Raw genomic sequence first — 25,272 nt, 5'->3', positions numbered from 1 at the left:
GTTGCATGAACCTGAAGAGAGGTAACTAGCCACGACACAGGTCTTAGAATAGAATAAACAAGTTATGAGCTAGTCTGGGAACAAGCCCAAGCTTATGGACTAGGCAATTATTTATAAAATCTCAGCATTGCTATTTCAGGAACTTGGGCTCTGGGGGAAAAGCCTGCAGTTACAATGAGGCTTCAACCTCAGACAGTACAAACACCTGGACATGCTAAGATAGGAAACAAAAACCAAAAACCAAAACAACAACAAAAAACCCAAAACTTTGAAATGTATTGAGTTTTCACAAAGGTAAGAAAAATCCGCAGCACCAAAAATAAAGACAATGCAGCCCAGACAGGACAGAAAGTGGTGTTGAAGCCACAAACTACCCAGTTACTTCCTTTCCAGCTGTTACCTGACAATCACACAAAGCCTTGGGTCTCCAGCCTGAGGAAGCTGAGGAGAGTGAACTCCCAAGTGTTGGGAGACCTGCTACTTTAGTAACAGTCTACAACGTCCAGATGGAGCGCTAAGCTTGGTGTAAAATGGAGGATTCCCTTTCTCAGCAGGACTTCCCCTTCTCCACTGACCCTATCTGGGGGATGACCCTGCACAGAACCTCCTACAGGTGCTGCATGCTTGACTCAGCACGTAAGTGCTGCTCGGCCATATAATAATTAGGTATTATGTTATGACCAATCGTATGATAAGTAGGTATTACGCTATGATCAATCAGCTCTTTCCACCTGTAACCCCCAAACCAGTATATACCCTACTGCTGAAACAATAAAGCTGTCTCACTGAAGTGTTACCCAGAAGTCCCTCCATCACACTCATGGCTGTCGGAACCCTGCTGGCTGCTTTTGCCCCCTCCACCTCATGGCCAACAACCTCTGACGAGAAAGGAGATCCGTAGCTGGAGCCCAAACAGCAACTCCTGGAACTCGGAGTTTGTGAGTCCTGCTTTCCCAGAGAGTTACAGCATTTTTGCCTGACCATCCAGCTTGAGGATCCGTCATCTCTGTTCCTTCCTTTGCCTTACTTTCGTTAAAACCTTAGGGTAGGGTCCTGATAAAGTTTGAGGAACAACTGAAGCCTCTCAGTTGGGGCGACTCCCTGACATTGGCTAAAGGTCCCCCTATCTTCTTTCCAGACCCAAACAGCCTGACTGGGTGTAGGCAATAACCTAGGGGAAAACCTGGTCACATAGCAATCAGTTTGTAAAATTCACTAGGATGGTTGCCAGTCTCTTAATCTGCTTGTGCTTATTGGGGCATTTTTAATCCCCTCCCCCAATCCAGACCCTGCACCTCACCCCCCAGCAGAATTGCCTCAGGACATTGAGCAACACCCAGTAGCACTTCCTGTCTTTTCTCTAACCGCAAACTCATATTACATCAGAGGGATTTCCTAATTAGTTCCCTAGGGCACCTCTCACTTAAAATCTCCCAAAAGGAGAACCTGGACTTGTGGATGGAGGAGCATGGAGGAGCGACAACTCAGATGTTTCTAACCCTGACTTGCAGATGGTGTTGCCTGGATGGTCCAGAAAAAGGAAGCCCAAGAAGGTTGTATTTTGCCCCCTCTTTCCTTCCCATGATAGATGCCATCAGGCCATGCATGGGGAAAACACAAAACCTAAGGATGACCTGTTGGAGGACAAAGCACAGAGAATAAAGGGGAAGACTCAGATGAGGAAGAAGACCCTCAAGACTTGTCCAGTGGCTGATTCAGCCGCTCTAGAAAAGGCAATTGACTTAAACAAGCTACTCCCTAGCCAACAACACCCCTTCCCCTTTACCCTCCTCTTCACTCTATGGCTACAGAGGTCAAAGACCCAGAAATTAAGACCAAGGCTCCATAATACATCCAGATAAACCCTCTTCTATCTCCCGCGCCCCCATGGCCATTGAGCAGCTCAGTAATCTCAGAGTCTCTGGGAAGAATTATCCTCTGCCCCTCAGTCATATTGGCCCAAGGATACTGAACCTTCTTCCACAGAGACTTTTCTGTTTAACCTACATGTATCCAGACAATTCATGCCCCATAAACCAAATCTATTTTACAAAGGTTCAATAACAACCTTCTGACCACCTAAGACTAGACAGACAGATAAGTGCTGATCTACTCTCCCTAGTTCTCTATACAGTGGGAAGCCCTAGAGATGAAGGTCATATTCAGGTTAGAAAAAAATGGAATACATAATCAACAAATAGGACCACAAGAAGGACAGTGCCCCTCAATTAATAAATTGTTACTATGACCAATTGCTTGGCCAAGGTAATTCCTCCACAGGGATTCAGCCCTGCTAGCTGCTTTGCTGCTAGCTACACCAGGCCTGGGATCATTTAGCCCTCTTGACCATGGAGCTCGGAGAGGCCTTTTCACTGACTTTCCTAAAACAAAAACCAACTGAGACTCTCCCTGATTTTTTTTTAATTTTATTTTTCTTGGATATTTTATGTATTTACATTTCAAATGTTAGCCCCTTTCCCTCTTCTTGATTTCACACTAAGATTACAAACTAGTTTAGATAGAAAAACAACAGACCCTGCAGTCAAAGTAATGCTTGTAAACAATCTTATTTAGGAAGGAATGGCCCCAGAATACAAGCCGGCAGGCCAGGAACTAAGAAACAATTGGGACAATAAATGGATTGTGGCTACCTATGGCACTGAAACTGACTTGTACCCACTCTCCTCTCTTGCCCAAGTCTTTGCAGCCACAACATGGTCTAATTCAAGATGCTTTAAATGTGTAGAGACTGGACATTGGAAAGGAGATTGCCCTCCCCCCACCCGCCCAAATGACTCAACTGTTCCCAGACCTCCCAATCCGTCTGTCCCTACTGTAGGAAAGGCAGGCAATCATTGGGAAAAGGTTGAGAAATCCAAGCATGACAACAATGGCAAGCCCCCTGACACCTTAAAACTCCTTGTGGGGCAACCCTCAGCCACGCCAGAAAGAGGGAAGAACGTACAAGCTAATATACTGGAAAAGTATCAACCTAAACTTTCCATAAAAATTGACAATAAAAGTTTTAAATGCCTAGTAGACATGGGGCAGAAAAGACTATCCTAAGATGAGCCGAGGCTCCCCCACTTTAAACTCTCCTAGCAGGGCCTCAACTGATGGGAGTAGGTGGTCTCTCCCAAGCATTTATTAGTCATGACTTTTATAAAAGACCATTAGTCCCCTAGTGGCTGATATGGCCACTAACCTGCTGGGTAAAGATACCTTAACATCTTATGAATTTTAGAATTAAATGTGGTCCTTGCTGGTGGAGAAGGGGAGAATGCTTTCAAATAGAAAATTACCTAAAATATCAAGATCAAAAGAACCCCCATTCTAAGGGCCACAGTGGAACAACATAATCTCTGCCTAGAATGCATCAAAGAAGATCCTGTCTGGGTGGAACAATGGCCATTAAACAGGGAGAAATTCATGATTTTACAATTAGTTAAGCACCAGTTAGACATGGGGCACATTCATCCTTCTAGAAGCCTCTGGAATACCCTAGTTTTTGTAATGAAAAAGAAGACCGAGACCAAGGACGTGGAGGCTCCTCAACATGCCGCCCCTTTGCCTCTGTCATATCTGTAAGTATCCTGCTGCTCATCTTAGACATTAGAGACTGCTTCTTTTCAATACCACTCCATGAACAAGACTGCAAGAGTTTTGCCCTCTCAGTCCCTAGAGCCATAGCTCAGGAGTAGTTGACAGGGCTGAGCACAGAGCACCCCTCAAGGCAGAGCTAGCAGTCCCACCATTTGCCAGGAAGCTGTAACTCACACACTAAAGCCCCTTATGATATCAGGTTTCTCTATATATCATTACAGGGATGACATATTAATATGGGCAGATAAAAAGCAAGATCAAAAACTAACCCTAGGCAATCTGAAATAACAGGCCCAAAGAGCCCTAACAGAATGAGGCTTTACAACAACAAAGATCCAACTCATTCCTCCCATCACATCACAGAAGTCACCCTAACCTCAGTCCAGTCAGCTAAATCTGTCATTGACTTCCCCAACCCATTAACTCTCAATACCCTTCAAAGCTTTTCAGGCAGTATCAGTTGGCTGAGGCCTTGGCTCCTTGTACCAACCGGCCAATCACAGCCTCTGTTTGACTTACTTAAGGGTGACAAAGCCCTCCTCTTCTTGCTCCCTGACACCAGCAGCCAAGGAGACCCTTGGTTCTATTAACAACCACATTAAAAACACCTCCCTGGCTCACTATGGTCCACAACAACCAATCTAGATCCTTATATTCAATTCTTCCCCCACAGTAGCTGCAGCTTTATATCAACCTCAGGGGATCATGACTACTAACTGAGGTCAACCCCGTTTCCACCATGAAAAGCACAGGAAGAAGATATACCTTATAAATTATAAGAGGGGTTGGGGATTTAGCTCAGTGGTAGAGCGCAAGGCCCTGGGTTCGGTCCTCAGTTCCGGAAAAAAAAAGAAAAAAATTATAAGAATCTAGTGTAATTATTTTACTTTTTTCTCTCTCAGACATCCAATGGCTCTTGAGAAACCATGTCTCTTTTGCTAATAACCTCATTGGCTACCCAAGACCGATAGGCAACTACTACCCCAAGGATAAGTTGCTGACAACTGCACCACTCTTTAGATGGCTCCCTCCTTGAGTATTCTTCTGGGGCTCTGAGTCATATTTTTCACTCTCACAGATAAATCTCCCCAATTTAAAGAACCATATGCCACCTTCCTTATCCTAACACACCTAACAGGACCATTTAGTCTGTATTCAGACAGCACTTGTAGGGAGCGGCGTGGCAGCTGTATGATAATGAGGTGAATCTGGTGCCCTCCTAACAACAGTACTGAGCATGCGTGGAGTTTTTGCACCTGACGTCAGCCTGCCTGGGGCGGTACTATGCTAAATGGGAGTTCATGCTGCGCCAATCTCTGGAGGACAAGTAGCTGGGATGGCAGTGGGGTGACTCATGCCCCACCAATCCCTGAAAGATTAGCGGTAACACTTAAAGCGGTAACACTTAAAGCTGTAACACTTGGAGCTGTAACACTTAGGGCTGGCTGCCGCCGCCTCCCTGTATCAACAAAGAAGGTGTCCTGCAGTAAAGGCTGTTGAGAAGAATCCAACCGTGTTGCGTCTTCCTTTCCGGACGAGGTGGGCTCGACAAAGTGGTGGCCCGTACGGGGACGAGGACATCCTCGTGGATCTCAGAACTCTTCAGATTCAGGACGAGCGACGTCGGAAAAGTTCCCGGTAAGGGACGATAAAGTTCTCTGGAGGTAAGCAGAGACATAAAGTTCTCTGGAGGTAAGCAGAGACGATGGGAGCCTTGGGTTAGAGGCTAAAAGGTCTGCGGTCTGCAGCGATGTTGTTTCAAGTTGATCCTTTGTGGGCAGGTTTTATACTTTTGTTTCTTTTCGTCTTTGTGTTGTGTGTTTGCTTTCTTTTGAATTGCCACCGTCCCGGACCGGAGTGCACTTGCTCAGAGTAGCCAACAGGTGCCAGGCTACGGAGTTGGGTATAAAGAAACAGGCCAGCTTGCTAAAAAACTGCTTGTAAATAAGTTCGTTGAGTATGGGAAGCTCACATTCCAGCCCACTCCTGACAACTCTCCAGGAGCTCCTTAATCGGCGTAAGCTCAATGATCGCATTCATCAAGAAAACTTGACAGGATTTTCCTTTCAACTTTGAGCTTGTGGTTTATAGTATTGGGATCTCTTACCTTGCGAGCATGGGACAAATTGGGAAGGGATCTAGATAAAGAAGCCACAGAGGGCAAGCTTAGACCCGGATCAAAGCCTCTTTGGCGAATGGTCCGTGCTTGTTTAGAGGATAAGCGATGTGAGGAAGTCGTTAGAACAGGTCAGAGAATCCTTGCAGAGCATCAAGAAAGTATGTCAGAGGGAGAAAAGGTCCCAAAGAAAGAAAGGAAAAGAAAAGGAGACAAAAGGAACAGAGAGAAGGCGGAGATAAAAAAAGGAGATAATCAGGACCAGGAAATAGATAAGATATATCCCTCCTTAAAAGCCTTGACTTTAGAAATGTCAGATGAGTCAGAGCTTAGTGAGGATGGTGAGGCTGATCTTGAGGAAGAGGCTGCTCAGTATGAGGGGGAGAGATGTGATCCGGACTGGCCACACGCTAACACCACGTGGCAAGGAGGCAGACAATTAGGCAAAAAAGCAGTTATACCAACCGCACCTCCGTACAACCCTCAACATAAAAGCATGGCGAGTCCTGCAAAAAGTACTTCCTTTTGCCCAGAGGTATGGAGAGAAATGGGATTAAGTTTCCCAGTATTTTTGGACGCCAATGGGCAACGATATCATGAACCCGTTGACTTTAAGACCATAAAGCAATTGGCAGAATCAGTTAGAACTTATGGGGTCAGTGCAGCTTTTGTTGTGGCTCAAGTTGAGGCTCTTGCTAGGTATTGCCTCACCCCTGGGGATTGGGGGAGTCTGGCTAAGGCCTGCCTCTCCTCAGGTCAATACTTGGATTGGAAATCTTATCTTTTTGAACATGCTAATGCTCAGGCCGCCATTAATCTGGCCTCAGGAGCAGACCCTCAGAGACATTGGGATGCTGACATGCTATTGGGTCTAGGGAGATTCGCTCTGGACCAGACCGGTTATCCAGAGCAAGTTCATAGCCAAATTAATGGAGTAGCCATCAAGGCATGGAAAGCACTGCCTAATAGGGGTGCAGTCTCCGGGAACCTTACCAAGATTCTGCAAGGACCCACAGAGCCGTTTTCAGACTTCGTGGCCCGCATGGTAGAGGCCGCTACCAAGATCTTCGGAGACCCTGATGCAGCCATGCCGCTCATTAAACAGCTGGTATATGAGCAATGTACAAAAGAATGTAGGAATGCCATAACACCATACAAACATAAAGGTTTAGAGATTTGGATGAAAGTCTGCAGGGAACTGGGAGGACCATTGACTAATGCTGGTCTAGCGGCAGCTGTGGTACAATTAGGGAAAACCGCTACCACGGATACCTGTTTCCAATGTGGCCGTAAAGGGCATTATCGAAAACAGTGCCCTGAAAGGAGTAGGGGGAAAATTAGCAATAGACCCAAGCAGCCTGGACTATGTCCACGATGTAAGAAGGGAAACCACTGGGCAAATGAGTGTCGATCTGTGAAAGACTTGGATGGCCGACCCCTAGTGACAGGATATGGTGGTGCACAGCCAAAAAACGGACAACGGGGCCCACGTCCCCAGGGCCCTCAAATATATGGGGCTCTGCAGGGCGACAGACAAGGACAGGACAATCAGAGGCCTTGGCTTTTCCTTCGCCACCCGAAGGACCGAGGAGAGCCGTTAAAGGCTCCGCAGGACTGGACCTCCACTCCACCACCAGACTCGTACTGACCCCCCAAATGGGAGTGCAGCCTGTAGATACAGATTTTAGAGGACCCCTCCCTAAAGATACAGTTGGGCTTTTGTTGGGATGCTCCTCCTCTGCCCTGGACGGTTTGCAGATTGTGCCCGGAGTAATTGATCCTGATTATTTAGGTACAGTAAAAGTCCTGGTAGCCTCCCCCCAGGGTGTCACTGCCATTTCCCCTGGAGACAGAATCGCTCAAATGCTGCTTCTGCCCAGCCTACATAAGCGCTTTCCTGCTGAAAATAGGATTAGAAGGGATAGGGGCTACAGGTTCCCGATTTGCCTTTATCTCATTGGAACTGAGTGATCGTCCAATGTTAACATTGACTGTGGAGGGACGTTCATTCCTTGGGCTACTGGATACTGGAGCAGATCGTAGTATTATCTCTACTCATGACTGGCCACCCAGATGGCCTACACAAACATCGTCTCAGGCCCTACGTGGTTTAGGGTAGGAAATGGCTCCTTTAATGAGCTCAAAAGAATTGACGTGAAGAGATACAGAAGGGAGATCAGGAAAGATTACTCCTTATGTTATAGACATTCCAGTAACGCTGTGGGGCAGAGATGTTTTGGTAGAGCTGGACATGAGACTGACAAATGATTACTCCCCACAAGTCCAGGATATGATGGCAAAAATGGGTTACGTGCCTAGAAAGGGTCTGGGAAAGAACTTACAAGGACGAGTTGACCCAGTACTGTCAAAACAAAAACATGACAGGACGGGTCTGGGTTTTTCCTAGGGGCCGTTGAGGGGGGAATACCCATTACATGGAAAACAGAGGAGCCTTTATGGGTTCCTCAATGGCCTCTATCCTCTGAAAAATTAATTGCTGCTGCCGAATTAGTATTCGAACAATTACAATTAGGACATATTCAACCATCCAGATCACCTTGGAATACGCCCATATTTGTTATTAAGAAAAAGTCAGGAAAATGGCGGTTATTACATGATCTAAGAGCTATTAATTCTCAAATGCAAATAATGGGTCCCATACAGAAAGGTATACCATTACTCTCCAGCATTCCTGCTGAATGGCCTATTATTATTATTGATATTAAAGACTGCTTTTTTTCTATCCCTCTTGCTCCGCAAGATAGCGTGCGATTTGCATTTACTTTGCCATCTATGAATAATGAGGAACCTGATAAGCGCTATCAGTGGGTGGTCTTACCTCAAGGTATGGCAAATAGTCCTACTATGTGTCAACTTTATGTAGGACAGGCCCTACGGCCTGTACGTGACCAATTCCCAAAATTAAGAATGATTCATTTCATGGATGATATCTTGCTTTCTGCTAAAGATCATGGCACCCTGGAAGTAGCTTATGCGAAAGTGGTTAAGGCACTTGAAAGCAACCAATTGTGCATAGCACCTGAAAAAGTCCAAATGGGCCAAATGGGAGAATACTTAGGAACAAAAATCACTCCTCATAGTATTTCTCCTCAAAAAATTGAATTACGAAAAGACCATTTAAAAACATTGAATGACTTTCAAAAATTACTAGGAAGCATAAATTGGATTCGACCCTATATTAAAATGCCCAATGTAGATTTACCACCACTTTATGAGATCCTGAAAGGGGATTCTCAGCTTACTTCACCCCGTGTTTTAACCAAGGAAGCACGATTATCCTTGAGGAAAGTAGAAGAAAGACTAGAAAAGGCAATACTAAAAAGGTATAAGGAAGAGGAAGATCTGCTTTTGTGTATACTGAGAACTTTTCGTCAACCTACAGGAGTATTATGGCAACAAGGTCCACTTCTTTGGATTTATCCCCATATTTCTCCTAATAAAATCCTTGAATATTACCCTTCTGCTGTTGCACAGCTAGCTATATTAGGCGTTAAATCTTGCATTCAGCATTTTGGTATTTCACCAAAGAAAATTATTATACCATATACAACCACTCAGGTAGAAACATTGTGTGCATTGATAGATGATTGGGCCATATTGCGCTGTAGTTTTGATGGAGAGTTTGACAATCATTATCCTAAGGATCCGTTGCTACAATTTTTTACTGAACATCCAGTGATCTTTCCTAAGATCACTGCCTCAGAGCCTTTGTCTGGAGCGTTAGATATTTATACAGATGGCTCCAAAACAGGTGTAGGTGCCTATATGGTTGATTCTCAAGAACCAGTATTAATTCAATATAGTCCAGGTACCCCCCAAATTACAGAATGTAAAATTGTATTGGAAGTTTTCAAAAGATTTCATGATTCCTTTAATTTAATTTCTGACTCTGCTTATGTGGTTAATGCGGTGCGCTCACTTGAAATTGCAGGGCCAATTCGGTCGACTAGTACTGTATGTCAAATTCTTTTAGAATTACAAAATTTGATTTGGGCCAGAAAAAATAAATTTTTCATACAACATATTCGAGCCCATACTAATTTGCCTGGTCCCATGACCAGTAATAACGCCCTGGTGGATGCTAGTACTCGTAGAGAGTTTATTTTTCATGCTGCTCTGGTTGATCTCGCTAGAGAATTTCATCAAAAGTTTCATGTACCTGCCTTTACTCTTCAACAAAAATTTAAAATCTCTAGAGCCGCAGCTCGTGATGTGGTGTTAAGTTGCCAGAATTGTGTTCAATTTCACCACCCTCCTCATGTGGGGATTAACCCTCGTGGTCTGATCCCGCTAAAACTTTGGCAGATGGATGTCACACACATATTGCAATTTGGAAATTTAAAATATGCTCATGTTTCTGTTGATACATGTTCTGGTATTATACATGCTACTCTGATGACTGGTGAAAAGGCTCGTAATGCCATTAGCCATTGCTTAGAGGCATGGGAAGCCTGGGGAAAGCCTGATAGTCTCAAGACGGACAACGGGCCTGCCTACACTGCAAAGTCTTTTCAGGCATTTTGCCAGACAATGCAGGTCAAACACACTACAGGACTGCCATACAATCCCCAAGGTCAAGGAATCGTGGAAAGAGTACATCGTACCTTAAAAGAGCTGATAAAAAAACAAAAAGAGGGAATTGCCAGCAGCCGAACACCAAAAGAACAACTTTCTTTAGCTCTTTTTACTCTAAATTTCTTAGTTTTGGATGCGCATGTCGCTCTGCTGCGGATCGCCATGCTGCTACTACACCTATAACTAATGCAGAAGTAAAGTGGAAGGATGTCTTAACCGATAAATGGCGTGGCCCAGATCCCGTGATCTCGAGATCTAGGGGAGCTGTTTGTGTTTTTCCGCAGAATCAAGAAAATCCAATTTGGGTACCTGAGCGCTTGACTCGAAAATTGCCTTCTGCTCTTCCTGAAGATGAGACTACGAACCCTACTATTACTACTGGGAATGATAATACAGGTTAATTCGATCACCCTGTGGGCTATTGCCAGATCCTGGCCAGTACCCATGCCAGTCCATAGCAATTCTACTGTTTTACCAACCTTTTTCTCTACCTCCTGTTTGCGTGATGTTCTCTGTATAGTGCCAACTGGAGAAATGCCCCAACGGTATGCCACCACTAACGTTTCTCTGTTGCATACCTTATGTTTTACCATTAAAGACTCTTCCCTGCCCTGTATTTGGTTACGTAGAGCCACATTAGCTAATTGGTTGAATCCTATAAGTGACAGCACAATGAGCACCGGGATCATCCTGGCTGCTTTGAGTCAAATTGCCCAGGGAGTCTCTTCACCCAGCGAGGACATGTCAGTCGATAGTTCTGCTGATCTGAACATTACAACACTAATTGTGATGCATAATTGTAGTGTTCCATCACGCCCAGGACAAGGTAACTATGCACAGAATAGCTCTACCCGTCGTAGAGTCTTACCCGCTTGCCCCCCGCATCAAGAGTTTCCACCTAATTTTACCCCATGTCAGAGTCCATACCATAGAACAAAACAATTCCTACCGGGATTTGAATTTTCCCCTCCTCTTGGCCATGTACAGTATGACTGGGGGGAGAATAAGACTGGCAAGCATAATCTCTGGCCTTGGTTTCAGTGGGTGCTGTCCAATGAGCAAGGGGCATATACATCCCTGACCCCCTTTGCTAGGTTGATGGGTGAGAACTTCACGCTGTATAATGTTTCGGCTACCAGAAAAAATGATACCAGGTTGACCAATATTCAATATAATAACCTCTTGGAACATAATACTGCCACTAGTACTTCAGTATGTGTTAGATCACCTTTTTTCTTTCTGATAAGCACTAATGTCAGCAATAGTGTTTTAAATTGTAATAGCTCTGATGTAGTCTGCTATTTAGCTGAATGCTGGGATGGCAACAATGACACCGCAGTGATGGTCAAGATTCCCTCCTTTGTGCCAATCCCAGTAGAGGCAAACCCAGATAGTTTTCCTATTCTTAATTTGCTGAGAACCAAAAGAGATTTTGGAATTACGGCAGCCATAATTTCAGCCATCGTGCTGTCTGCTGCCGCAGCTACCACAGCTGCAATTGCTATGACCAATCAAATACAGACGGCTGAGACTGTCAATCAGATTGTAGAAAGAACTGCAATGGCGCTAGAGATACAAGAAGAATTTAATACTCATTTGGCATCTGGCCTTCTATTAGCCAATCAAAGGATAGATTTAGTTCAAGAACAAATTGAAGCACTGTATCATATGACACAGCTGTCTTGCGTTTCCTCCCTAAGAGGTTTATGCATTACTCCTTTGCAAGCCAACTTTTCTCAGCATTCTCAACAGAGCAAAGAAATCTCAAATTATCTGAAAGGAAACTGGTCCATGAAAGCAGAGCAACTATCCAGACAATTGCTGATGCAGATTGCTGTCCTCAACAGCACTAGGCTGGACCCCATCACAATTGAAGACTTTACCTCATGGGTTACCAATGCCTTCTCCTTTTTTAAGGAGTGGGCGGGCATGTTTGCCTGGGGAGCTATTGTCCTCCTGGGATGCGGAGTATGTCTCTGGCTTATTGGCCGTTTAAAAAGAGAACATGCCAGACACAAAGCAGTTGTTTACCAGGCTATGACTGCCATTGACAATGGTGCTTCTCCCAATATATGGCTGGCCTCTTTGAAAGACTAAGAGTTCGCCCTAGATCATTTTTGTCACAGTCATGTGGGGTCATTGTATCCAGGGACGGGCAACTTTCCTCGAGCTCGGACCAACCTAAGACACGGGGCCCGGTGGCGATAGGGTGACCCAACGACGGGTAAGGCCGAGTCATCGTCAGGAACGACCTAAGACAGGAGCAATGACAAGATTGACGTGACACCCAGATCTAGACCAGTCATTTTATTAAACAAAAAAGGGGGAGATGTAGGGAGCGGCGCGGCAGCTGTATGATAATGAGGTGAATCTGGCGCCCTCCTAACAACAGTACTGAGCATGCGTGGAGTTTTTGCACCTGACGTCAGCCTGCCTGGGGCGGTACTATGCTAAATGGGAGTACATGCTGCGCCAATCTCTGGAGGACAAGTAGCTGGGATGGCAGTGGGGTGACTCGTGCCCCACCAATCCCTGAAAGAAGATTAGCATACTGTTGTGTATATAAGCCGAGCAGCTTTGCCGCTCGGCGCGGTAACACTTAAAGCGGTAACACTTAAAGCTGTAACACTTGGAGCTATAACACTTAGGGCTGGCTGCCGCCGCCTCCCTGTATCAACAAAGAAGGTGTCCTGCAGTAAAGGCTGTTGAGAAGAATCCAACCGTGTTGCGTCTTCCTTGCTGGACGAGGTAGGCGCGACAAGCACTTATGCAGTTAACTTACTCCCGTAGCTAGCTCAATCCTGTATCAGATTTGGTGGTAACCCTCTTTCCCTACTATTTCAACAATGCTTCAAACTAGAACACCATCCTATGTTTATCAGCCATATACAGTCCCAGTTATCCTTCCCCACACCCCCTTTCTGATTGCAACACCTTAAATGATAAGATTGCCACAACTGGGGCCTTTATTATGTCACCTCTCACCACCAAAGAACTCCATCAGCTGACCCATATTAATCTGAAAGGGCTGCAGCTCAAATTCCCCAATACCCCCACAAAACACCTTAAACATAGTCTTAGAACTCGTTCCTCCTGTGACTCCATATTCTAATGGCTGTTTTTACCCTGCTTAACACCAACACCTCAGCTAGCCCCACTGCCCAAAATGATGCTCTGGCAAATTTATATCAGGAAAACATTATCAAGGGAGAAATCAAATAATTGGCACTAGAGATTGTCCACTAGTATAATATCAAGAACCCACAGAGGTTGTGATATACCCGAATGCCAGCAGATATGTTCCAAATGAAGATGTTGGCTCTCCTTTCTGAGAAGGAGATTCCTCATGTCTCAGAAATGTCGATACCTATGGGGGCTGCCACTACTTTAATCTCTGCAGGATGGAGCAGTAACTGACTGCAGGATCAGCTGGCACCAAACAGGAAAGAGAAGACCCATTTACTTGATGGGTAGTGAAGTTAACTATATAATTGTTGTGGTTTGCCCTAGACTTATCTGTATTTTGATGCTAATTCTGCTGTCCCAAGGATGGCTGCCTAGTCAGTACTCAGGACTCAGGTGACTTCATCAGAACCTTCTCCCCATTTAATGTGTAAAAGGTGAGGGCTGGTACAGGATCGAACAAAGCCTGTCATTGGACGAGAAGGAAGGATGGACGGGAGAAAAGTTTGAGGGAAGAGGAAGAGACAAGAGGAGACTGGCAGAGTAGCCACAGGACAACTTCGAGGCTGATGTTAAGATTCTACGCTGTATCTTTACAGATTGTTATGAATGTTCTTAAGGGATGGATGTGTACAGGGCTTTGTATGTTTAGGTGGGCAATTATATCTTATCAATTGGATCAAAGGTTATTGTGTTGTGTGTTCTTTCTTGTGGAGAATTGAGTTTGGGAAAGAATGTGGTGACAGAGGAGCCGCTATGGAGGTGGGATGTGTGCTTCAGGCAAGATATCCAGCAGATGGGGTTGGGGATTTAGCTCAGTGGTAGAGCGCTTAGGCAAGCGCAATGCCCTGGGTTCAGTCCCCAGCTCTGGGAAAAAAAAAAAAAGATATCCAGCAGATATCTTGGGGGGACTGGAGAGATGGCTCAGCGGTTAAGAGCACCCGACTGCTCTTCCAGAGGTCCGGAGTTCAATTCCCAGCAACCACATGGTGGCTCACAACCATCTGTAAAGAGATCCGAAGACCTCTTCTGGTATATCTGAAGACAGCTACAGTGACTTATATATAAAAATAAATAAATCTTAAAAAAAAAAAAAGATATCTTGGGGCACCGCAGTGCTGGACCTAGAGCGGGTAAAAAGCTTTTATTTTTTATAATTTACAATAATACATAATATATATTACTGATCCTTGGTTTGATCACTGGTGTGTTTGGGTAACAGGCAAGTTCTACCCAAGCAGATTTGCAAGATCCCCTAGTGCCGATTTTCATATCTCTCAACAGCTTGTACCTGTGTTGAGTCATCGTAATATTGCCTTACAAAAAAAAAAAAAAAAAAATGGAGGACCAAATGAAATCAGCAGCATCCTGGAGTCACTATATTCAATATACTGTTGACTTCCTCTTGTCCACCATATACCCAAACTGCCTTTCACAGTTTCTTTTGTGCCTCTAGCACCCATCCCCTGCTTGTTGCAGAGCCCACAAATGCTCTGTGACTTCACTGACTGTCTTAGTTAGGGTTTTACTGCTGTAAACAGACACCATTACTTAGGCAACTCTTATAAGGACAACATTTAATTGTGGCTTACAGGTTCAGAGGTTCAGTCCATTATCATCAAGGTGGGAACATGCCAGCATCCAGACAGGCATGGAGCAGGAGGAGCTGAGAGTTCTACATCTTCATCTAAAGGCTGCTAGTGCTCTCTTTCAGGCACCTAGGACGAGGGTCTTAAAGCCCACACTCACACTGACATGCTTCTCAACAAGGCCACACCTCTAAACAGTGCCATTCCTGCAGCCAAGCATATTCAAACCACCACACTGACCAAAAGAAATGACAACCATCTGGACCTCTATGATGCTATTCTTGGGGCTGAAGAGATAGCTCAGAAGTTAAGAGCACTGACTGATCATCTAGATGTCCAGAGTTCAATTCCCAGCAACCACATTGGTGGCTCACAAACATCTGAAATGGGATCCGATGCCCTCTTCTGGTGTATCTGAAAACAGCTACAGTGTACTCACATACATGAAATAAATAAATCTTAAAAAAAAAAAAATGACACTATTCTCTTTAATCAAACATCTACCTTACCCCTCTCCCGCTTTTCTAGGCCTGCACCAACAGACCACCAATGTACTGTCAATTAGACTGTTTCCAGTTTGACTTGTGCATTACCCCCTTTCTTCTTTTGGTGTAAGGGAAAGATAACCCCCAGCATAGACAGCTCAGCCCTTCTCACCAATGTGACAATTAGGTACTGTGTTATGACCAACCATCCTTTCCTGCCCAGAACCCAAAAAAACTTTCTATACCCTACCCATGAAACAATAAAATAGAGCTGTCTCACTGAAGGGTCTCCAGAAGTCCTTCCACCATACTCATGGACACTCAAACCCCACCCAATGCTTTTGTTCCCTCCACCCCAGTGAGCCAATGGCCAACAACCCCCAAGGTAAAAGCACATACCACTGATAGCCAACGACCTTCAGGGAGCCCTTGATGCCACTTCGAGGATAGTCGCAGGAACATTTACACTGGGCTAGGAGGACCAGGGAGTGGATTCAGATAAGAATATTTCCATTTGGGCTAATAGACAGCTCAAGGTAAACATAGCCAAGGGATGTATGGTGTTCCTTTTATCTTAGTCATCCTGATAAGCCCCTCCACACAGTGACTATGGGACTTTGTGACTGCCTAGTTTGACTACTTTGTCCTTGACTAAGAACTGACCCTATTCTCTGCATGTACCTAGACTGTTACAAAGCATAATGGGAAAAAGCAAACCTGCTTCAGCCTCAGCACTGGCTGGAGTCATGTTAAAATGTTGTCTAATTGTCTTTTCTTTCTTTAATCCTCACTCCCTACCTCAAGGCGCTGTTGACTGACTGAGCTGGCTTGGTCAGTGACCCCCACATCCAAGGCAGACACAGTGAGAAGCCGGGATGCACATCTGCAGCAAAGGCTGTAACGCTCAATGACCTAACCCTAAGAAAGAGTAAGCTAGGAGATGATCACTCTGCTGGCAAGTGAACTCAAGAGATCTGTCTTCTCCCAGCGCTACCAGAGTGAAAGGAAGGAGCTTGCTCGGTGGTAGAACACATGCATAGCATGAACAAGGCCTTAGTATAAGGGAAAGGGAGAGAAAGAATAATATTAATAATAATCTGCTCCATTCAGCACCAAGCTTTGAGTTCTGCTCTCTCTTCAATGATGCCACTGCCAGACAGTTACTCTGAAGATCTGTGTTGGGGGACACTGAGCTCACTAGCAGAGGTAAACCATCCGTACAACAGTCCTAATTCTCACATATTGCAATCAAATAGCTCAAGTATTGCTGGGTCATGGGAGGACAAAGTCAGGCCTGACAGGGGCAGAGAGACAGGTAGGTGAAGTTGCTGTCCATGGATGAGAGCCAGGCAAACACAAACGGATCTCTTATGGTTTCCTTCTTGGCTGTCACTGAGACAGGGTGCCTGTGTTGCTCAGGCTGGCTTCCAATTCTTAAGTTTTGTTAACCCTCACTTCTACCTCTCAAGTGTGGGCCATCACGCTCAGTTCAAATTTCTGTTTTCACACTTGAACTCAAAAGGTGATCTTGAATATACGAAGACACATCGGACAGACACTGCTTGGAAAAGAGACTGAAGTCAGCATCCCTGAGGCTCTGGTGCACCTCTGACTACATACCCACTTCACAGGAACCTGGCTTTAATCACAACCAAGTTGACCCTTGTTTATCATATTCCCTTGTTAGTCCTAACTTTTTCTCAAGTTTATGCACCCTTGAGGACTGAAGAGGACACTTTCTAATGGTGACTCAGAATATGAAAGTCTGTCTTCAACCTTCCTGACCCTGGTTCTCAATCTTTCTGGTGTCTGCTCTTCATCAGCCTTGGAGACTGACTAATTGACCATACTAGAAAGATTGAAGATTAAGCCAAAAACCTATCTTGTTATTTTACAATAAATGAGTGGCTATGCAAACAAGAATGCCCAGTGGTGTGACCTACGTATCTACCCCTACAGTAAATCAACTTGGGCAGCAAGTATCTTTCCGAAAATTGCTTGGCAAGCAGGGAACAATCTCTGATCCAATACTCATCAGGCCAGAACTGTCCCACAACAAGAGCTGCTTACAACACAGGTCTCCCAACAGAGCATCCATCCACGGACACAGCACATGGCTTCCCTACTACCCAAGTGACGTAGCAAATGATTCTCTTCTTCTGTCACATTCTCTTTTCTGGTATAAAAGCAGTCCTTTCTCAGTCTGACCTGGGGACATTCTTCTGCTTATTTTATTTTGTATTATTTATTTATTTGGGATATGTGTGCACATGCACTGTACATGCTGTGTGCAGGTCAGAGGATAACTTGCAGGAGTAAGACCTCTCCTTCCACTATGTGGACCTTGGGAAAGAACTCAGGTTGGCAGCCGCTCGTCGTTAAGCAAACTTGCCATTTCTTGTTTTGTTTCATTTAGAGACAGGATTTCTCTGTGTAGCCCTGGCTGTCCTGGAACTTGATCTGTCACTAGGCTGTCCTCAAACACACAGAGCTCTACTTGCCTCTGTCTCTTGTATATTGGGATTAAAGGCCTGTGCTACCACTGCTCAGATCAATGTTACTTAAAGATGACTCTGGACGTCTGTGATCTAACCTAATGTTAGCTCTCCTGCCTCATTCCTAACTTCCTGCACCACATACTGCTGTCCTCTGGCTAGCAACAAAACCTCCTGGAACAGAAATCTAGTAATCCATAGTGTTAAGGAAGCCTGGTAAGAATGTTCAAATTGGTAATCCCAGTACTCAAGAGGCTGAGCCAACACAGCCAAGAAGTCAAAGCTAGCCTGAACAACAGAGTAAGAGACCTTGTCTCAAAAACAAAACAAGACTGTAGGGAAGATTCTATTAAAAGGCACCTGGACTGGTTTTCTGGACCTACACCAAAGCATTAGGCTGGCACCAACCACCTTCTCAGGCACCTTGGCAGGCTGCTTTTCCTTTATACACAGACAAAACCACATCAGGAGAAAGTGCTCTTTGTGAGCTGGCTCTTGGGAACTGCGAGGACGGACAAAGCTTTCATTATAAGCTTCTTGTGATGAGCCAAAGCTCAACAAACTTTAGCAGAAATGCAAACGAATATGAAATGGTTAAGAAGGCCAAATAAGATAAGAGTTGCTTCTTTCCCTGCCATACTAACAAAGAACTACTGTTAGCTTTCATACAACTTTTAACGAACTGGAGGTCAAAGGTTTCTGCTTCCTTTGAAAACCTCCTTAACTCTCCACTGCAAAATGGGACAAGCTGTGTAGACTGGGCAGACGGAGGGAGCACAGGCTTCAAGAGAACTAGGTAAGGCAGATGACTCAGAAAGAGGGACACCTAGACTGCCAACATTAATACTAGCTGTCAAGTGACAGGAAACAATCAATTCCCCATCCTCTTAAGGGCTAACCCTGCTAAGGGCTAACTCTTATAAGCCAGGCAAGTGTTCCAAACCCAGTCACCTCACAACATTAACATAATAATTAAAGGGTTGACAAAACCACCGTGTGCAGTGAAGCAGGATCCTGCTTCATTTCCCGTCTATGCTCTCACCTACCAATGTTGCCGGCCATTTATTGGAAACTATCATGTGGCACAGCTTGGCTGTCCCAACCCCAGCCTTAGCCAAAAGCCAACATGATGTCCAACAGGTTTTAGAGCATTTCAGGTTTTGGAATTTTTAGATTGAGTACTCTCAAACAGTAAAATCTATGCAAACAGTCCAAAATCCAAAAACTCAAAAAGTGGAACCAGTCGTGGTCTCAAATATTTCACACAAGTGATCCAGCAGCCTATATATCTCTACAGTGACTCCAGTGCGCAAATACACTATAGCTGTCTCCCCGCTTGGTTCTGTGCAAGTCATCTGTGTATCTGCCCTTGCTTGTGCTAAGGCCACATGACTTAATTACCGAAGCTTTGTAAGTATGTGTCCCAGGAGATCATCGTCTCCTAGCTGGCTCTCGTCACTAATATCCTGACCATTTTAGTCATTATAATTTCCTCTACATTTTAAATCAATTTGCTCATTTCCATGAAAAACAAATGTGGGGCTGGGTAATGGTGGTGCACACCTTTAATCCCAGCACTCATGAGGCAGAGGCAGGCAGCTCTGAGTTTGAGGTCAGCCTGGTCTACACAGTGAGTTCCAGGACAGCCAGGGCTACCCAGAGAAACCCTGTCTGGAAAAAACAAATGTGGGGAGGGAGATCAGGGCTGAGCAAACAGCTCAGTAGGGAGAGAGCTTGGCACACATGAAGGCCTGTGTCTGGTCCACAGCACCACATACACCATGGTGGATGCACCTGTGATCCCAGCACGTGGGAGGTACAGAAGGAGCACAAATTAAAAGATAACCTTGGCTACACAGAGGATCCACAGAAGGCCCTCTCTGAAAAAGGAGAAAATAAATCTCACAGGTTGCACTCCTACACAAACAGAATTAAACTGACCTACAAGAGTGGAGGGATGCTTCAGAGGTTAAGAGCACTGGCTGCTCTTCCACAGAACTGTGTTTAGTTCCCAGTACCCACAAGACAGCTCACAAGCATCTGTAACTCCAAGTCTAGGGAATCCAATATGAGAATGAACCAAGACAGAGAACAGTCTGGAACTTGCCCACAGTGGCTTTAAATGCACATCATCTTCCTGTCTTTGACTTCTAAGTGTGTCCATTATAGGCAAGAGCTGCCATTTTCAACTAATATGTATTTCTTACTGCCAAAAATATTTTAAGATTAAATTCCTAGCCATAAATGAGTGGAAACAATGCATGGAAAGGACATGTGGGGCCTCCATGTTGCAACACTACCAACGTATCAATGAGCAGACAGCACAGGCATGGGCTATCACCAGATCAAGGAGCTACATCCACAGGAAAGGCAAGGGGAGACATGGGGAAAGCGCACCTTTAGCTGCAAGGAGACACAAATTTCTGCACCATTTCAGAAACTACTAGATTAAAGTTAATACAACAATCATCACTCTATGAACCCTGACTCTCCAATTGAAAACCAGGATGGACACGTGTAGGGTCAGGGCCTTCCCAATCCATGGGCCACTCTAGGAGGATCACCATACTGTGCTGGGCATGCTCATAAAATCTTTAAGTGTCATGTTCTCAGCAAGATGTTCCCTGAACTTTCTGCTAACTGCTACCACCTCTCTTGGCATCTATCAGCCCTTGTCTGGTTTATTCTGCTTCATTTGCTTGATTTTTTTTTTTTTTTTTTTTTTGGTTCTTTTTTTCGGAGCTGGGGACCGAACCCAGGGCCTTGCGCTTCCTAGGTAAGCGCTCTACCGCTGAGCTAAATCCCCAGCCCTGCTTGATTTTTTTAAACTTAGCTTACTTCTCTTACTTTTCTGATCCTTCCTTTAGGCTGGGAGTTCTTTCACAAGGGCAGAAACTGCCCAGTGTTTTCTACACAGCCCTAGGATTGGGCATGAGAAAGAATACTGACTCCAGAGATACCTGCTGGCTGATGTGCTGGGAGAGCAAGCATGGAGACAGAGTGGGGCTGACAGCTAGGAATCCCTCTTGGGTAGCACACCATGCTTCCTCCTGAAGGCAAGTTCATGACGTTACAACAAGCTGAAGACTAAGCAAAGAGGCACTGTGTGTACCATCAAACTAGATGGTTAGAAACTCTGGGCTGTCTTCATCTGTCTGGTCTGTGCTTACACATGTCCTAGCCATGTATTTAACAAATTGGTAACATTTTTGTACTTGTTATTATCACCTTGTAACATTTTCTTCATGATTTTTGACAGAAAGTAAGAAGAAATTCTTGTGTTTCCATCTGCCCCTTTCCAACAACTTTGGGGTTGGGGTGCCGAATTCCAAAGGTACTACTTTCGAAAGTACATGGTCACTAGAGTCACCACATTAAAGATCTACATCCCTCTTTAGGAATATGGCTTCATTTTTTTTTTTTTTTTGGTTCTTTTTTTCGGAGCTGGGGACCGAACCCAGGGCCTTGCGCTTCCTAGGTAAGCGCTCTACCACTGAGCTAAATCCCCAGCCCCAAGGAATATGGCTTCATTTTAAAGGATGCTATTTCAAGGGATTGAGGAGATGGCTCAGTGACTAAGAATGTTTGCTGTGCAAACATGAGGACCTGAGTTCAATTCCCCAGCACCCATATTTAAAAAGGCGGATGTCTATGTGTACCTGTAACCCCAGCGAGACAGATGGATCTGGAACCTCAGTGGGTCAGCTAGCCTAGGCAAATGGCAGTTTCCAGCTCAGTAATAGACCCTGTCTCAAGGCAGTATTACAGGAGAGACGGGGAGAGGAGACCGATGTTCTCTTCTGGCCTCTGTACATGTGTTTTTTATCTGACCTAGGTGACTACCCAGGGATGGGGTATATATATATGTATCAAGTTGTTTATTCTTTATATAAATTATATTTCAATGAAAAAGCAAAAGGTGTAGTTCAACTTGAACTTGTGGAGGCACTTTATGACTCATAACTTGGTGAATGTCCCTTATGTATCTGTAAATGCGTATCCAGTTGGAATGACAGTGCTCCCTTAATCTAAGCCCTTGGAGACATAGGCATGCTGACCTATGTGAGTAATGGCAGCTTGTCTAAATACTGAGTTCCAGACTAGGCAAGGCACAGAGTGAGATTGTTGGTTTTTGGTTGTTGGTTGGTTATTTTTGTTTTTAATGGGTATTCATCACTGTAAATGTCGACTGGATGAAGCTGGGTAGCAGTAAGTACTCAGTTCTCCTATACTCTCATTTTTCTAGCTCCTACTTTTATTACCAAGAGACTCCAAGTCTCTTGTAAATATCAATTTGTTCTCTTTCTTCTTTCCCATATGATGAAGCTCTATTATTAGAGAAAGACGCACTTAAGACTCCTGTCCTCTTTGTGAGCCGACCCTGCTAATATGTAACGTCTCTTTTTACCCGTTACCTCTTTGCTTAGAAGACAATCTTGATATTGACAGATCTACTTTCTATTGATTAGTAGTTACACATCTGGTGTATCTTTTTACTATTTTTTTCTTGTTGTCTCATGGCTCAAGCAAGCCTGGAACTTGCTATTGTAGTCAAAGCTGGCCTTGAATTCTGATCCTTTTGTTTCCGCCTCCCAGGTGCTGGGGTTACAGCCATGTGCCACCATCACAGTGCCAGCTGCCATCTTTCCCCCCCATCTTTCTCTAAAATCAGGTTCTTCTGTCCTCGGTCTAGGGTTTCTGTTACCCTGATAAAAAGCCATGACCAAAGCAACTGAGGGAAGGAAAGATCTATTTCAGTTTACACGTCTCTATTACTGTCCATCGTGACGAGAAGTCAGGTAGGTAAACAAGGCAGAAACCTGGAGGCAGGACGTTGTGCAGAAGTCATGGAGGATCACTGCTCGCTGACTTGCTCCTCGAGATGACTTGCTTGGTCTACTTTGATAGCACTTAGGACTACTGTAAGTCAACTGGTGGCACTGCATATGGTGAGCCGGGATCATCAATCATCAATCTAGAAATGCACTTCGAGCTTACCCACAAGCCAAACTAGTGGGTGCATTTGCTCAGTTGAGGCTCCTTCTTTCAAAATGACTCTAACTTACATGAAATTAATGTCAAACTAGCCCCCACGCCTTAACTTATTTTCTAAGGCAGGGTCTCCAGCTAAACCTGGAGCTCACCTTTTCAGCAAGACTGGTCGGCCCCAGATCCTTCCATGTCTGCCTCAAGAGCTGGAGTTAGAGGCTTTTTAAGTGTAGTGAAGTAGACCTGAACACAGATTCTTCTGCTGGCGTAGCAAGCACTTTACCTATCTTCTTACTTTTAACTTGCTTGTACCATTACATTTTAATTGAATTTCTGACTAATGCTGTATTTATTACACCTTTTTAGTTTGGTATGTATGTATGTGTTGTGTTGTGTTGTGTTTTGTGTGTGTGGTGTATGTACCTGTACATGACTGCATATGGGTATACATACATGTGTGTGTGCATGTGTCTTTAAAAATTGTTTTTTATTGACTTATTTTGTGTGTGTACACATGAGCACATCCCATGGTTTACAAATGGAGGTCCAAGGACCACTGTGGAAACTGGTTCTCTCCTTCCACTATTCTGACAACTCACCATCTTTGTTTTCAGCAGAGTTTCTCACTGAAACTAAACCTCATCATTTTGGCTAGCTGCTGGCCAATGAGCTTCAGGCACCTCTCTCTCTCTCTCTCTCTCTCTCTCTCTCTCTCTCTCTCTCTCTCTCACACACACACACACACACACACACACACACAGTGAGGTAGGTAACAGGCATATGCTTCTGCACCTGTTTTTTTTTTAAATCTGATCCGATAATTTCTGTTAGATGTTTGAATTATTGACACTTGATGTAACTACTAATATATGTAGATATTTTAAAACTGTTAGGAGGTTACAATACATACATATTTAACTGTGTGTGTGTATATGTGTGTGTGTGGATATGAGAGAGAGAGAGAGAGAGAGAGAGAGAGAGAGAGAGAGAGAGAGAGACTGATTTATCTTGGGTTGTTTTTCATTTTTGTTTTTGAGAGAGGCTCTCACTCTGTAGCCCAGGTTAACCTTACTTATAATAGACACTTCAAGGCAGGGCAACCCTTGGACGTTTTGTTTGTTTTGAGAAAGGTCTTGTGTTGGTTGGTCTTGAACTTGGGGACTTTCAAACAAAATATATTAATATAGACCAGATACTCAGTCCAAGTTCAAATGCTAGTGCTGCTATTTATTAAGTGCCCAACTGCAGGTAAATATCTTACATGCTCGGTGCTTCAGTGTAGAAGCACTGACAAATGTAGATGATAACTGCACCTACCTCACAGGGTTAGATAAAATGTGAAGATTAAATGAGTTCGTACAGATAAGGTTTCCAACAGTGCCTGCTGTAGCATAGGCCACACGAATGCTAATCATTTTGTTATTTGTAAATAAACACAGAAAGCTGGAGATATAGCTCAGTGGTAGAGTGCTTACCTAGCATGTGTAAGGCCCTGGGTTTAGTCTCAGGGACCTCAGAAAAAGGCGGTGCTGGTGAGGTAGCATATAGGTCAAGGGACTTCTCAGCAAGCCTGGAAACATGAGTTCAATCCCCTGGACGCACATGGGGGAAGAAGAGGACGGACCCCTGGATGGTTCTCTGACCTCCACTCACACACACACACACACACACACACACACACACACACACACACACACACACACACAGGAAAATAAATAAGTAAATAGACAAATAAATGTAATTTAAAATAAAAAATTACAAAAGCAGAGACTTGTTAGTTTTTAAAAACCAATTTTAGATCAAAATTATAATACTCATATTGATTAAAACAAGAGTTTTATACTCTAAACACAAAGCTTTTTCTTAGTCCTCCAAAGCCCTCCAACCAGACACAACAGAGTGCTACAAGATTGCCTGGTAGAAACCAAACTTAGTATCATAAAAAACAACACATTCGCCAGGCAAAGCTTCAAGTGCCTGAAATCTTCATGCTTGGGAGACTAAGCCATAAGGATCATGAGTTACAGGCTAGCCTGAGCTATATACTTAGTGAGGGTTTTTTGTTTTGTCTTTAAGGTTAAAGCTATGGCCTGGTATGGTGGAACACGTCTATAATCCCAGCACTCAGGAAGCACAGGCAAATGGATCTCTGTGAGTTTGAGGCTAGCCTGATCTACAAAGTGAGTTCCAGGCCAGCCAAGATGGTTATACAAAAA

The 25,272-nt window shown here is 44.4% G+C and overlaps 1 protein-coding gene across 7 annotated transcripts in view; it reads right to left on the bottom strand.

The window, feature by feature from the left end:
- Positions 1 to 25,272, bottom strand: part of Tecpr2 (tectonin beta-propeller repeat containing 2) — a 102,475-nt gene that overhangs the window by 66,930 nt on the left and 10,273 nt on the right.

The sequence above is a fragment of the Rattus norvegicus genome, chromosome 6 (assembly GCF_021556685.1).
Source record: "Rattus norvegicus strain SHRSP/BbbUtx chromosome 6, alternate assembly SHRSP_T2T, whole genome shotgun sequence".
NCBI lineage: Eukaryota > Metazoa > Chordata > Mammalia > Rodentia > Muridae > Rattus > Rattus norvegicus.
This window is presented reverse-complemented; position numbering and strand designations above follow the sequence as displayed.